The sequence below is a fragment of the Globicephala melas genome, chromosome 8 (genome assembly GCF_963455315.2).
Source record: "Globicephala melas chromosome 8, mGloMel1.2, whole genome shotgun sequence".
Lineage (NCBI taxonomy): Eukaryota > Metazoa > Chordata > Mammalia > Artiodactyla > Delphinidae > Globicephala > Globicephala melas.
The window spans coordinates 52,436,331-52,451,185 of NC_083321.1; positions in this window are offsets into that span (position 1 = coordinate 52,436,331).

The window sequence follows — 14,855 nt, forward strand, 5'->3', positions numbered from 1 at the left end:
GTGGTTCTATTTGTAGTTTTTTAAGGAACCTCCATACTGTTCTCCATAGTGGCGGTACCAATTCACAGTCCCACCAGCAGTGCGAGAGGGTTCCCTTTTCTCCACACCCTCTCCAGCTTTTACTGTTTGTAGATTTTTTGACGATGGCCATTCTGACTGGTGGGAGGTGATACCTCATTGTAGTTTTGATTTGCATTTCTCTAATGATTAGTGATGTTGAGCATCCTTTCACGTGTTTGTTGGCAATCTGTATATCTTCTTTGGAGAAATGTCTATTTAGGTCTTCTGCCCATTTTTGGATTGGGTTGCCAAAATATTTTTAAATTTTTTAAAATAAATTTATTTATTTTATCTTTTAAATTTTTGGCTGCATTGGGTCTTCGTTGCTGCACGTGGGCTTTCTCTAGTTGCATTGAGCAGGGGCTACTCTTCATTGAGGTGTGCAGGCTTCTCATTGCAGTGGCTTCTCTTGTTGTGGAGCATGGGCTCTAGATGCACAGACTCAGTAGTTGTGGCTCGTGGGCTCTAGAGCGCAGGCTCAGTAGTTGTGTTGCATGGGCTTAGTTGCTCCACAGCATGTGGGATCTTCCCGGACCAAGGATCGAACCCATGTCCCCTGCTTTGGCAGGCAGATTCTTAACCATTCTGCCACCAGGGAAGTCCCTCAAAATATTTTTAACTTTTAAACCTTATAATTAATTATACAACTAATGCATGAATACATTCTCCTTGGATTAAAAAAAAAGTTGGAAACAGTACAGTGAGGCCTGTCTCCTCCGGCCAGCATCTCTAGTCTGGCCTCAGCGCCCCGCAGAGGTAACGGCTGCCAAGAGCTGACGTTGAGCTGGGGTAGGGACACAGCTCTACCTCTGGCTTTGAACTGACCTGGAAAATGGGGTCGTGCCAGCATAGGGCAAATACTAGATAAAGCCAGGTTGTTTTAAAGTTAGCTGTAGCAGGACTTCCCTGGGTGGTGCAATGGTTAAGACTCCGTGCTCCCAATACAGGGGGCCTGGGTTTGATCCCTAGTCAGGGAACTAGATCCCATATGCATGCCGCAACTAAGAGTTCGCATGCTGCAACTAAGGAGCCCACGTGCCGCAACTAAGACCCAGTGCAACCAAAATAAATAGATAAATATTTTTTAAAAATAATAAAGTTAGCTGTATCATCTTACTCTGCCACCAACAAGGTGTTACAGGACCGGCGTGAGCCAACACTTGACACCAGCCTTGAAAATGCTGGCCAATCTGACGGATGAAAAGTATAACCACCTTGTTTTAATTTGCATGTCCCTTATTACAACTGTTTTTTTCCCAGCTTTACTGAGATATAATTGAAATATGACGTTGTGTAAGTTTAAGGTATTCCACATGATGATGTGGCAACTGTATATATTGCAAAATGATTACCACAATAAGATTAGTTAACACATCACCCCTCACGCAGTTAACTTTTATGTGTGTGTGTGTTGAGAACTTTTAAGATCTACTTTCTTAGCAACTTTCAAGTATACAATACAGAATTGTTAACTATAGTCACCACACTATACATTACTCCCCCTGCACTTCTTTATCTTCTAACTGGAAGTTTGTACCCTCTGACCAACCTCTCCCCATTTCTCCCACCCCCCTAGCTTCTGGCAACCAACTTTCTGTGAGTTTGGGTTTTTGTTTTATAGATTTCACATGTAAGTAAGATGACACAGAATTGGTCTTTCTCTGTTTGGCTTATTTCACTTAGCATAATGCCCTCAAAGTTCATTTATGTTGTCACAAATGGCAGAATTTCCTTCTTTTTTTATGACTGAATAATTTATATATATATACATATCTTCTTTATCCATTCATCCATCGATAGACACTGAGGTTATTTCTTTATCTTGGCTTGTAAATAATGCTGCAATGAACCTGGGCATACAGATATCACTTTGAGAGAGTGTTTTCCTTTCCTTCAGATATATACCCAGAAGTGGATTGCTGAATCGTATGGTAGTTCTATTTTTAATTATTTGAGAAAACTCCAAACTGTTTTCCGGAGTGGCTGTACCAATTTACATTCCCACCAGCTTTACACGAGCCTTCCCTTTTCTCCACATCCTCCCTAACACTTGTTAATTGTTGTCTTTTTGGTGATAGCCATTTGACAGGTGTGCGGTGATATCTCATTGTGGTTTTGATTTGCATTTCCCTAATGATTAGTGATGTTGAGCATACTTCTGTATATCTTTTTGCCATTTGTATATCATTTTTGGAAAAATGTTATGACTGAGATTGAATATCTTCAGATGTTCACTTTTTTTCATTTATTTATTTATTTATTTTTAGTTTTGGTTGTGTTGGGTCTTCGTTGCTGCACGCGGGCTTTCTCTAGTTGCGCTGCGGGGCATGGGTTTCTCACTGTGGTGGCTTCTCTTGTTGCGGAGCACGAGCTCTAGGCACGCAGGCTTCAGTAGTTGTGGCACATGGGCTCAGTAGTTGTGGCTTGTGGGCTCTAGAGCGCAGGCTCAGTAGTTACGGCGCACGGGCTTAGTGGCTCCGCGGCATGTAGGATCTTCTTGGACCAGGGCTTGAACCCGTGTCCCTTACATTAGCAGGCAGATTCTTAACCACTGTGCCACCAGAGAAGCCCCAGGTGTTCACTTTTATTTTTAGTTAAAATTTTAATTGACATACATGCATATCATACAACATTCAAAAAGGGTAGTCAGTGAAAAGTCAGCTTCCTACCCACGTCTGAAGCCCAGCTCTGCAGCCCCCTAGTTTCTGGCACTTCCTTCCAGAGATATTCAATCCACATATAAGTACTTACACATATAGCCTTTCTTTTTAGTTTTTATACAAATTGTAACATTTTCCACGCTCTTCTGCACTTTGCTCCTTTTTTTTGGAAAGTGGTTCCTCCCACTGTACATAGGGCCATGTCATTCTTGTTCGTGATTTCATCATATCCCATCTGATGGATATATTACAATTTGTTTAAACAGTTTCCTAATGTTTGACAGTTTGGTGGCTCCCAACCTTTTCTTACAATGACTTTCTTGTGCCTATATAATTTCTCACATATGGGAATATATTTGTATATAATTCCCTAGAAATGCAATTGCTGGGTCAAAGGGCAAGTGTATTTCATGAGTTTCAGGTTGTAACCAAATTGCCTTCCATATCAATTTACTGATTATGCCATTTTATGGTTGTAAGGAAACTAACTTACATTTTAATTCAGAGAAAAATATAGCACAGTCATTATCTTTGATGATAAGAAGCCAGGATTTATAAAACATCTACTATGTGTCAGGAACTTTACACATAGGGCCAAAAGCACTCATGACACCTTTGAGGCACAGCAAATTAAGCTTTTTGTTTAAGGCACCCACAAAGTAGGTTCCAGAGCCAGAAATCAAACCTATCCAGCTCCCTACCCTGGGCCTGGGCCTGGGCCTTGTCACCAGGCAGGAGGCTGACACGCTGGTATGAGGAACTAGATTCCAGCATAACTCATGGCGATGTCACATGACAGGTGACTGGCGGTCTGACCCAAGCACCTCTGGGAACACAGGCCAGGGGTGGGGCTGGGCTGGGGGAAAGAGCTTCACACAAGGCCTAAGGGTTGAAGGAATAGATTTTGCTGGTGAAAAGTAGAAAAGGGTGGCCCATGCTGACTCCGGAGCCAGGCTGTCTGGATTTGAATCTAACTTCTGCCACCTCCTACTTGTGTGACCTGTCTCCTCATCTGTAAAATATAGACTCTAATTCATGAAGTTGTTGTGGAAATTCAATGCATTAGAGCACGTTAAAAAAAAAAAAAAAACCCACGTGGCACTTTGCAAGTATTCAATAAGCATTAGCCATTTATTAGCAAATAACTAAATTATTTTTAAAGGTATTTTAATTGGTAAACTTTTTCTTTATGTTGTTTAAAAATTGTAGTTGGCAGACTGATAATGATGGGATCCATTTGGCTGGTGACAGGAGGTGCTGTCATAACAGCCCAATCCACAGGCACCACAGACAAAGGTTTAATCAGAGCAAATTCAGGTCCGACACAGCAGCTGGCAGTTCTCAACAGTTTATGTATTTTGCCAAATAATAATTGTTTAAAAGGGTTAACATGCAGTTATGCAAAAGTTGATTTTTAAGAGTTAATATTTATTTAGCTCTTCCTATGTGCCAAGCACTAAGTATCTCATTTAATCCTGACAACATGCTTATTGGATAAGGACTATTATTACCCCTATTTTACAGATAAGGAAACTGAGGCACAGAGACAGCTTTAAGCCATTTGCCCAAGGCCACTACAGCTGGGATCCACACCAGGCTTGGTGATAGCAGAGCCTGCCCTCACCTCTCTGAGGGTCTGCCTCTCTCAGTGGGAAACTGAATGTACAATCCAATCGTTGCTGTTATCATCTTCCCAATCATTGAAGGTAAGCTATCTAAACTCTCAAACCTCTTCAAGACTGACCATCTCTGGTCGCAGACTAGAGGAGAGCAGAAGGGACACTAGGAGCCATGAAAATTTCCTAATCTGGGGCCTGACACACTGAGCTGCATTTCAGTAAGCAGCTCTATGTAGCAAGGAGGGGCCTGAGAGATGAGCAGAGAGGTAGCAGCGCCCCGGCAGAAACCTGTACGGGAGGTGTTTTGGGGGAGGGGTTGGGGGTGTCGGTCAAGACTGTAGGCTGGTCCCTGACCTTTTCCCTAGGATGCTACTGGAATCCTCATAAGGCCTTTGTCCTGCAGGAGGTACTTACCTGGAAGAAATTAAATATCTATAGTCACGAGTGGCTACTGAACCCTTGAAACATGGCTAGTCCAAACTGAGAAGTGCTGTAGTGAATAGAAAATACACACCAGTTTTCAAAGACTTAATACCAAAATTTTTTAAAGTAAGCTATCGCAATAATTTTTATATTAATTTATATATTAATATATTATTATATTAAATTAATTAGATTAATTTTTATATTAATGTTGAAATGATAACATTTTGGATATATGTGGGTAAATTTTAAAATGTTAAAATTAATGTCACCTGTTCTTTTTTTCTTGTATAAAGTGGCTACTAGAAAACTTGAAATTACGTAAGTGGCTCATGTTGTTATTTCTGTTGGACACCGCTGGTCCATAACCTTCCTCCAGGCACCTGCCTCCCTTGCCCTTCAGGAGAAGCTGTGGGATAGGCGGTCAGTTCCCCCACCGCCGCCCCCCTCTCCCCACGCCCCAGGCCCGCAAGGCTTTTTCGTTTGGCTTCTCTCGACATCAGGGACGCGGTTGGCTTTCCCGTGACCGGTGCGGGCTCGTTGTGCTCTGCCGCCCTCTAGCGGTCCCTCTTCCAAGCTGTCCTGCTCTTGATCAGCCATCCCATCTTCGCGATGGGACTGTACTGGACTAGGTATCCTGAAACACTTTGTGGTCCCAAAACATTTATTTCACTCATCTAGTGTCCTGTTTTGACTGTAGTTAATTCAAAGTCTCTTTAAGGAAAGAATTTAAGAATCATTCTGGTCCCTGGTTACTTTCTTCTCAATAGGTCTCATTACAATTAAAATGAAGACATCTTCAACTTCTCTTAACTTCTCTCCAACTGTGGCTTCTTACTGGTGGAAAATTATCAGTAACGTCTGGAAAATGAGGTTGCCTAATCCTTTAAATTCCTGGATATTCATAAGGAATTTTATTTAGGGGGATAGGTTTTTGGTCTTAGAAGACACTTTCCTTTTGTTGGTAAAATGGGTCATAGTGTGATAAATAGGTGAAACTGCATGGTGAGGATTATCAGGCAATAAAGTTTATAAAGCACTTAGAGCAGTGCCTGGTACATTATAAGCTCTGATATATGTAATTATTAGTGTGTGAAATTCCCTGTTGTTTACATAAGCAGCAATCTTTTAAGAGTGTTGTCGTTAGAAGCACTTGTGCCCCTGCATGCTAGGACCCTGGTTCAGACTCTTCTTGAACAAACAAAGGGCAATGGAAAGGAACTGAATTTCAACGGGTCACCAAGCTAGAAGAACACCCAGCTGGTTTGGGATCTTCCTGGAAAATCACTCAGCTGAGCCAAACCCGAGTTAACTCAGAGTGAATGGCAGACAGGTCATGGATCCACTTCACAGGGAACTCTGGATTTTCCAGGGTACATGAAGATATTCCCAGGGCTGTGCGGAATGGAAATATAAGTTCAAGGAGAAAATGAAACAATATATAACGTGCAACTGGTCAAGAAAAACTTGTTGCCTACCTTTAAAGTGGATAATTGTGGGTTCAAATCACTGTGGCATTTATATTCCTATGATACATTTAAAAGAATGACTAACTGCTTTATCTCAAAGAGTTGACATTACGATAATACTGGAAAGAATAGTCTTTTCAAGTTTGTTTAAACTAAGGGTGAAAAGTTCTACCTATGTTAAAGTTCTATGTAACTTAGAATGTACAAAAGAAAACCGTACCCTTTAAATTCTTGTAGAGAGAATGTGAGCACAAACATTTGAAGATCGGGGCTCTGGGCTGTATACCCAGGAGTGGAATTGCTGGGGTCTGGGGATGCACCACCAACATTCCTCAGGATACCAAACTTTCCAAGGCAGCTGTGCTAATTTACATTCCCCCCAACAGTGGAGGTGAGTTCCACTGCTCCCCAGTGCTTGTTGACCGTGTGGAGGTCTGCAACATTCACAGGGTAAACGTGGCCATGACTCTCTGGGGACGCACAAGGCTAAGCAGAGGTTACTTGGAGCCTGAACCCCTTCTGAATCTTCTGAGCCTGTGGAATCAGGGTCTGGAGGACAAGATTAGATGATTCTAATGGCTTCTCTACAAAAACCCAAAGCACTCACTGTTAAGAAAGAGGCAGCGAGCCCCCCCACCCCCTGTCATACCCGTGTTGGCCGCATGCCGGCCCCTGGCTCTTGTCCTCTCCCTTTGTCTCCGAGCTGACCAGCCGCCCCTTCACACGACCTGGCTCTGGGTAGGAAGCTAGGCAGTTGGTAGCCCTGGCTTGTTATCATCTTGTTCCTGTTCTCCAGTCACCTGAATGGAGTCATGGTAAATTCAGTCCTGATGTGTGGACTCCGCTAGTCAAATTCTGCTAAGCCAGCCTCCTGACTCTTGTTTCTGCGGAGGACTCTCACCTCCCCAGCTATATTTTGTCCCACATTCTCAGGCCTTTGCATGGGGTTAGCCAAAGATGCCCACTTGGCCAGTGGACCAGCTGAAGGGGTGGGGAGCGTCTTCGGGGAGAGCAGCAGTCCCGCCCCTTTCTGGGAAAGAGGTTGAACAAGGCACTGTAGTTGCCAGTTGTGAACGCCAGAGGGCGACATATGCAGAGCTTCGCGAGAGCCGGTTTAGGAAAGGGGGAATTTCATGTTCTAAAATCAAACTGGACAAACTTACTCTTTCTGGGTACTGCATCTGTGTTCCCCGTCCTTGAGCTGGGCTTGGTAACACCCACTCAGGAAAGGTCCAGCTGGTCTTTTTTACCTGCCTGCCTACCCCTTGCCCTCTCCCTCCTAGCCCTTACTGGCCCTGGGCAGGTCCCTGTTACAGCTGTCGTCAGGCCGCATCTCCCCAGACCAGAGGCTGATCTCAAACCCCTGCAAAAAGCCTGATGAGCTGGGACCTCCTTGGCCTTTTTCTCTCCCTTGGCCATGTCTTTCTGCTTCTGCAACCTGACCTCTTATCCAATTTTCCCCACATCTTTCTTGAAAGAAAGATTTCTCTGCCCTACATAGCAAATAGGGCCTGGTATGTGTGAAAGGTACTGGTGTGTTACGGCCTTCTGCAAAGAGCAGAGGTGTGGGCCCATGTGTTAGTGTTGGCAAGGTGACACCCTAACCAAAACATTGAAGATTAGCATAAACCTAAATGCCAAGTTGTTTATTTGCCTTAAAAGCAGTGATAATCTGTCCCACTTAATGAACACTTTCCACATGCTCGGCACTCTGATGAATGCTTTAAAGACACCGTTTAGGGACTTCCCTGGTGGCGCAGTGGTTCAGAATCCGCCTGCCAATGCAGGGGACACGGGTTTGAGCCCTGGTCCGGGAAGATCCCACATGCCGCAGAGCAACTAAGCCCGTGCACCACAAATACTGAGCCTGCGCTCTAGAGCCCACGAGCCACAACTACTGAGCCCGTGTGCCACAACTATAGCTCACGTGCCTAGAGCCTGTGCTCCGCAACAAAGAAAAGCCACCGCAATGAGAAGCCCGTGCACTGCAACGAAGAGTAGCCCTCACTCACCGCAGCTAGAGAAAGCCCGAGCACAGCAACGAAGACCCATGCAGCCAATAAATAAATAAATTAATTAATTATAAAAAATAAAATAAAAATATAAAGACACCATTTAATTCAATCATAGAAATCCTATGAGGTTAATGATCATTTCTCCACTTTCCAGATGAAGAATCTGAGACTCAGAAACGTTAAGTGACTTGCTTGAGATCACAAAGCTTGTAAGCGGTAGCACTGGGATATGAAACAGATTGAGCTGGCTTCATTATTTCCCCACTGCCCCACCTCTGACAAGCTGTCTACTCCCTTGGCACCCTCCTGGTAGGACACCAGAATCCTTCATGGCACCCGTGCATCGCGATGACCCCATCTGTGTGACATTGCAGGTGCACACCATTCATCACAGCGCATCTCACTGCCTGGAAAGACATCTGGAAACATGTATCCCGAAATGTTTACACTGCTTAACAAGAAGAGTGCTGTTTTTATTTGCTTCTCTATCTTTTCAATGCTTTTTATGAATGTATTTTATTTTTTGAATAGGAAAACTATTTTCATAATGGTGGGGGCAGGGGGAGTCCTTCTTTTGCTCCCATTCCTTCTGCCTGATGTGTCTGTCTGTCTGGCAACCACTTGAGTATCCTGTGAGCCTCAGTTCAAGGACTGGAGCTCTGTGACATCTTTTCCAACACCCTGCCCTCCTCAGTGCCCTATTGTCCCTATTTTGATACCTATGATGCTTATCACACTTATTTACTTGTCTGTATCCCCAGCCCCCAGCCCCAGCTCTGAGTTCCTGGAGGGCAGGAGCAGTGTCAGATTCATCAATGTCCCCAGGACCTGACATAGGCAGTGGTTCCAAGTAATAGTAACTAATGCTAATTGAACACTTACTGAAACGGAGCAGCAGCCTATGGTCCTGGCCCCCCATGTCCTCAGCCTGCCTTTTGTCTGTGGAAAAACTTTAGCCAAAGATTAAGTTTAATCAGAGAAGTGAGGAAATGCAGAAACAAAGGAAAGCAGTCCAACAAGACTAAATAATAATAGTTCAGTCATTAAGCATAGTCCTTTAGTTCCTCTTCAAGGGCTATAGTTAGCATTCTTAGCCATATCCTGTGAGCTGTCTTAGAGATACTGAAAGCCCCACCAGGTGGAAGAAGTTAACTACATGACGACCAGACTATATCCATGACATAAACTGCCACAATTCTGAGACTTGGCCTCAGAGAAATGGGAACAAACCGACCCTGGAACTAAAGACTAACTGTACTTAAAACAATCAAGATGACACTGATCAGACCACTGCATGACTAATTTCAAGATGACTTTCAGAGCTGACTGTGCTGTTTCTGAATGTAGCCCCCTCCCTCTGTCTATAAAAGCTCTTGCCCACTGATGGTCAGTGGTGGGGAGTCGGCCTTTGGATGGGAGTCTGTCCTCCCCCCCCCTAAGATTGCCAGCCTCCAAAATAAAGCAAACTTTCATTTCCACCAACTTTGCCTCCTTATTGGCTTTTGAGCAGTGCAAGCAGCTGGGCCTCCACTTTCGGTAACATGTTCCAGGTGCTTTACTATGTGTTAAGCACTTTCCCTGTATTAATTAATTTAATCTCACCACCACTCTATGGGGTGGGTTAATTATTATTTCCATCCCATTTCACAGATGAGGAAAATTATGCAGAGATCACTTGACCAAGGTCACATAGCTAGCAAACAGTCAGACCAGGGATGTGAACCCAGGCCATCTGGCTCAAGTCTGTGAACTTAAGCACTATGCCACACTGAATAGATGCTTAGAAAACTTTTGCTGAATGAAAAACCCAGAGCTTCTCTAAAATATCATTCAAACTGAAGGATGTTTTGGCTGGTCCCAAAGGCAGGGATTTAAATCCATATCCCAGGCCGCTGTGTGGATCCAGTGACACACAGGAAGTTTGCTCAGAAGAACCTGAACAAGGTTAAATGGTTGTTCTCACTGAGTTTGGCTCTATTCATTTGTTGGACTTCGTTGGACCTCAGTTTATAGAAGAAAAAGGGCTTGTGTATATGGAAGAGGGGGCTGTGACAGTCTCACTTTCCTGGCTCCAGGAACAATACTGAATTCTGCCTGAGGGGCCTCGTCCACCCTAGCTCCAGTCTAGAGCTGATCTGAGCCAGGGTGGGATCCCAGGGATCCACCAAGCATGAAACAGTTCTGAGTTTCCCAGCGCCCCAGGCAAACAGGTAAACAAGATTGGTATGTAACACTCCACTGTAATCTTCTGTTCATTAAGTCTGTGAACAGTTACTAAGTGCCTACTCTCTGCCAATCACTGTGCCTAACCTCATGGAAACAGAGAAGTAAGACATCATTGATTTCTGTGGTTGAAAGGATTACAGTAGCACTATTAAAGGGAAATATAAGAGCCATTAGTGGAAGCCATATATGTAACCAAATTTTCTAGTAGCCACATAAAAAAAAAAAGCAGAAGAAACAGGTGAGCTTAACTATAATAGCATATTTTATTTAACTCAACATATCTAAACTGTTATTGTTTCACTATGTAACCAATATGAAAATCGTTTGTTTTTTTTTTATACTTTGAAATCTGGAGTGTATTTTACACTTATGGCCCTTTTCCACTCAGACCAGCCACATTTCAAGTGTTCAGCAGCCCTGCGAGGCCAGTGGCTGCCGTATGGGACAGTACAGATTTACAGTCTGATTAAGAGAATAAACTCTTCTTTATCCTGAGCTTCCAGAAGAAAGGATTATGGGATTTGGTGTTGGAGGCTGGGACATTCACATTGTTTCACAAGTGGCCACGTGATCAGAAATCCTATCTGTATGCGGCCCTTGAATATTTTTCCATTTTTATTCATTTTAAATTTCACAAGTGGGACTTCCCTGGTGGTCCAGTGGTTAAGACTCCGCGCTCCCAATGCAGGGGGTACGGGTTCGATCCCTGGTCGGGGAAGGTACTGCATGACGTGTGGCATGGCCAAAAAATAAAAAAATAAATTTCACAAGTGATACATGAAAATATTTTATTATAAGAAAAGTCAAGCAATAAAGTAAATTGCCCCTAAAGCTCCCCCAATACTACTGCAATTCCCCAAGTAAGCTTAGTTATCTATCGGTTGGGTATAGATCCTCCTATGTGTTTATGTGCATATCCATTTTAGTTTATTGTACATAAATATTAAACAGTCCATATTGTTCTGAAAATAAGTTTGGTCACAGTGATATTTCTTGGTGCTCTTTTCTTGGTGCTCTTTTAATCACTACATAATATTCCATAACCATTTCCCTACTGCAGGGCTTTCAGGTTGTTTTTAATTTATGTTTTCATTGTTACTAATAGTACCATAATAAACATTCTTGCACCACTTTCATTTACATTTGTGTGTTTTTCTGGAGTAGATAAAAACAAACATATTTGCTGGGCCAAAGGGAATTGTCTTAAGTTAGACTAGGTACCATTAAGCTGCCTTCCCAAAGGAAGCCCAGTTTACACCCCACCTACAGGGTGAGGATGCTCCCTTCCTCACACCCTTCTGTACACTGGATCTTATTTTTATCGGAAGTAGGGGTAACAGAGGTGTGAGTCTTTTAGCAATGATACAAGACAATAAACTTTTAAAATTCTTGGGGAATTTCCTCCAATCCAGTGGTTAGGACTCAGTGCTTCCACTGCCATGGGCCCAGGTTCGATCCCTGGTTGGGGAACTAAGATCCCACAAGCCATGCAGCGAGGCCAATAAATAAATAAATTAATTAATTAAAGTTCTTTAAAAATTTATTCTATAGTATTGTTCTCTTGATATCCACAGACTCAATTCAACGCCCAGAGTGAGTCACTGATGAATTTTAATCAAATCATTGAGAATGTGATGGCATCATCATATCTCACTTGGAGGCGTTATTATCTAAAGGAAGTGATGACCAAATGTAGTCGATATTATCCTAAAACAATAATCTCTTAAGAGGTGCTCTAATGCAGGGGTCCCCAACCCCTGGACCGGTATCAGTGTGCAGCCTGTTGAACTGGGCCGCACAGCAGGAGTTGGGCAGCGGACGAGCGAAGCTTCATCTGTCACTCCCCACCGCTCGCATTACTGCCTGAACCATTCCCCCCCGCACCCTGTCCGTGGAAAAATTGTCTTCCATAAAACTGGTCCCTGGTGCCAAAAAGGTTGGGGACCACTTCGTCTAGTGGAGACTGATGTACCTACCCTCTCTCTGTCAATCCAGTTTTCCCTCTAGGACTGGCACAGATCCCTGGTTCTTCGGTTGAACACTGGAAAAAGTTGTTGGCTTATTCAGAGGTCTTGTAGGAAAAAAACATAAACCGTTGAACACTCAGCCCAGCTAGATGCTCACCCCATGAGAGGTCCTCGGGAAGCAAGACCTACAGAGCCTGGTTAAGCAGAAGGGCTCCTCTGTCCTCCCACCTCACTGAGCAGGGAGGCAGACACACCCACCTTCACTCACTCAATTTATTTATTTATTTTAAAATTTATTTATTTATTTATTTTTGGCTACACTGGGTCTTCATTACTGCGAGCACGGGCTGTCTCTAGTTGCGGCGAGCGGGGGCTACTCTTCGTTGTGGTGTGCAGGCTTCTCATTGCGGTGGCTTCTCTTTGCTGTGGAGCACAGGCTCTAGGCACACAGGCTTCAGTAGTTGTGGCACACGGGCTCAATAGTTGTGGCTGGCGGGCTCAGTAGTTGTGGCTGGTGGGCTCTAGAGTGCAGGCTCAGTAGTTGTGGCCCACGGGCTTAGTCGCTCTGTGGCATGTGGGATCCTCCCGGACCAGGGCTCGAACCTATGTCCCCTGCGCTGGCAGGCGGATTCTTAACCACTGCACCACCAGGGAAGTCCCTTAACTCACTCAATTTAAATTCTCTCTTCTTTTTTTGCCAAGCTCCTCTAGTTGGATCCGCATGTGTTAAATGCTTTCTATGAGATTCCACTGTGCTGGTCTTCAAGTGACTAAACTGTACTCCAAAACTGTGGGCTATATTCATTCAACCAGGCAAGTCTCACCTTTGATTTTTAGGAATTTCAGGACAGGACCTGGGTGGTACTCACAGACATGTCGCCCTCTCTTCATAGTTCCAGGTACGCTCCTGTGGCATGAAGGGCCAAACTGAGTAAACCTTGTTTACATTTTGGATATCCAGGAAGGGATTAAGTCATTCTCGCAGTCCCAACTTTTTTTTTTGGCCACACTGCGAAGCTTGGGGGATCTTAGTTCCCCCACCAGGGATTGAACCTGCGCCCCCTGCAGTGGAAGCGAGGAGTCTTAACCACTGGACTGCCAGGGAAGTCCCAAAGTCAGATATCTTCCGCCCTCCGCCACCCCGCCATGCCGAACAGCTGACCAGGGATTGAACCCTGGGCCCTTGACAGAAAGCACAGGGTCCTAACCACTGGACCACCAGGGAATTCTCTCACGGTCCCAACTTTTAATTAGAATTCGGTGTAGGGACTTACTTGGTGGTCCAGTGGCTAAGACTCTGAGTTCCCAATGCAGGGGCCTGGGTTCGATCCCTGGCCAGGGAACTAGGTCCCACATGCCGCAGCTAAGAGTTCGCATGCCGCAACTAAAGACCCTGCATGCTGCAACAAAAATCCCGCACACGGCAACGAAGATGCAGTGTGCCGCAATGAAGACCCAGTGCAGCCAAATAAATAAATATTCTTTTCAAAAAAAGAATTCAGGACTTCCCCAGTGGCACAGTGGTTAAGAATCCGCCTGCCAGAGGGGTGGGGTAGGGAGCGTGGGAGGGAGACGCAAGAGGGAGGATATATGGGGATGTATGTATAGCTGATTCACTTTGTTATAAAGCAGAAACTAGCACACCATTGTAAAGCAATTATACTCCAATAAAGATGTTTAAAAAAAAAAAAAAGAATCCGCCTGCCAATGCAGGGGACACGGGTTCAAGCCCTGGTCTGGGAAGATCCCACATGCTGTGGAGCAACTAAGCCCATGTGCCACAACTACTGAGCCCATGAGCCACAACTACTGAGCCCATGTGCCTAGAGCCTGTGCTCCGCAATAAGAGAAGCCACCACAATGAGAAGCCCACACACCACAATGAAGAGTAGACTCCGCTCACCTCAACTAGAGAAAGCCCTCGCACAACAAAGACCCAACGCAGCCAAAAAAAATAAAAATTAAAAAAAAAGAATTCAGTGTATTGTGACTACTATTATTTTTACAGCGTTATTTTGAGTAATATAATGTCTTCTTAATAATAGTTAGATAAAGTGAAAGGCATTATGATAAAGGTAAAGGTTTCCTTCATGGGCTTTCTCCTGGGACCAGAGGACAATACCCAGGCAGGCATACTCTTGTGTCATTGGGGAAGGGCAGCAGACGAGCTACTGTGGAGACTCCAGAGGTGACGTTTACCTGAAAGAACTTGCCATTGTCTGATCCTTAGCTGTGAGTCTCTGCAGCTTGGTTTTGTGGGCAACCCAGTAAGCCATGGCACTTGTAAGCAAATTCATATGAACCACACAACCAAAAACTGATCTAGAATTCATGCATTGATTTGCTCGATAATCAAACTTTGATTGACACTGGGCCTGAGCCAGGCCATATCCTAGACTCTGGATGTAATGAACAA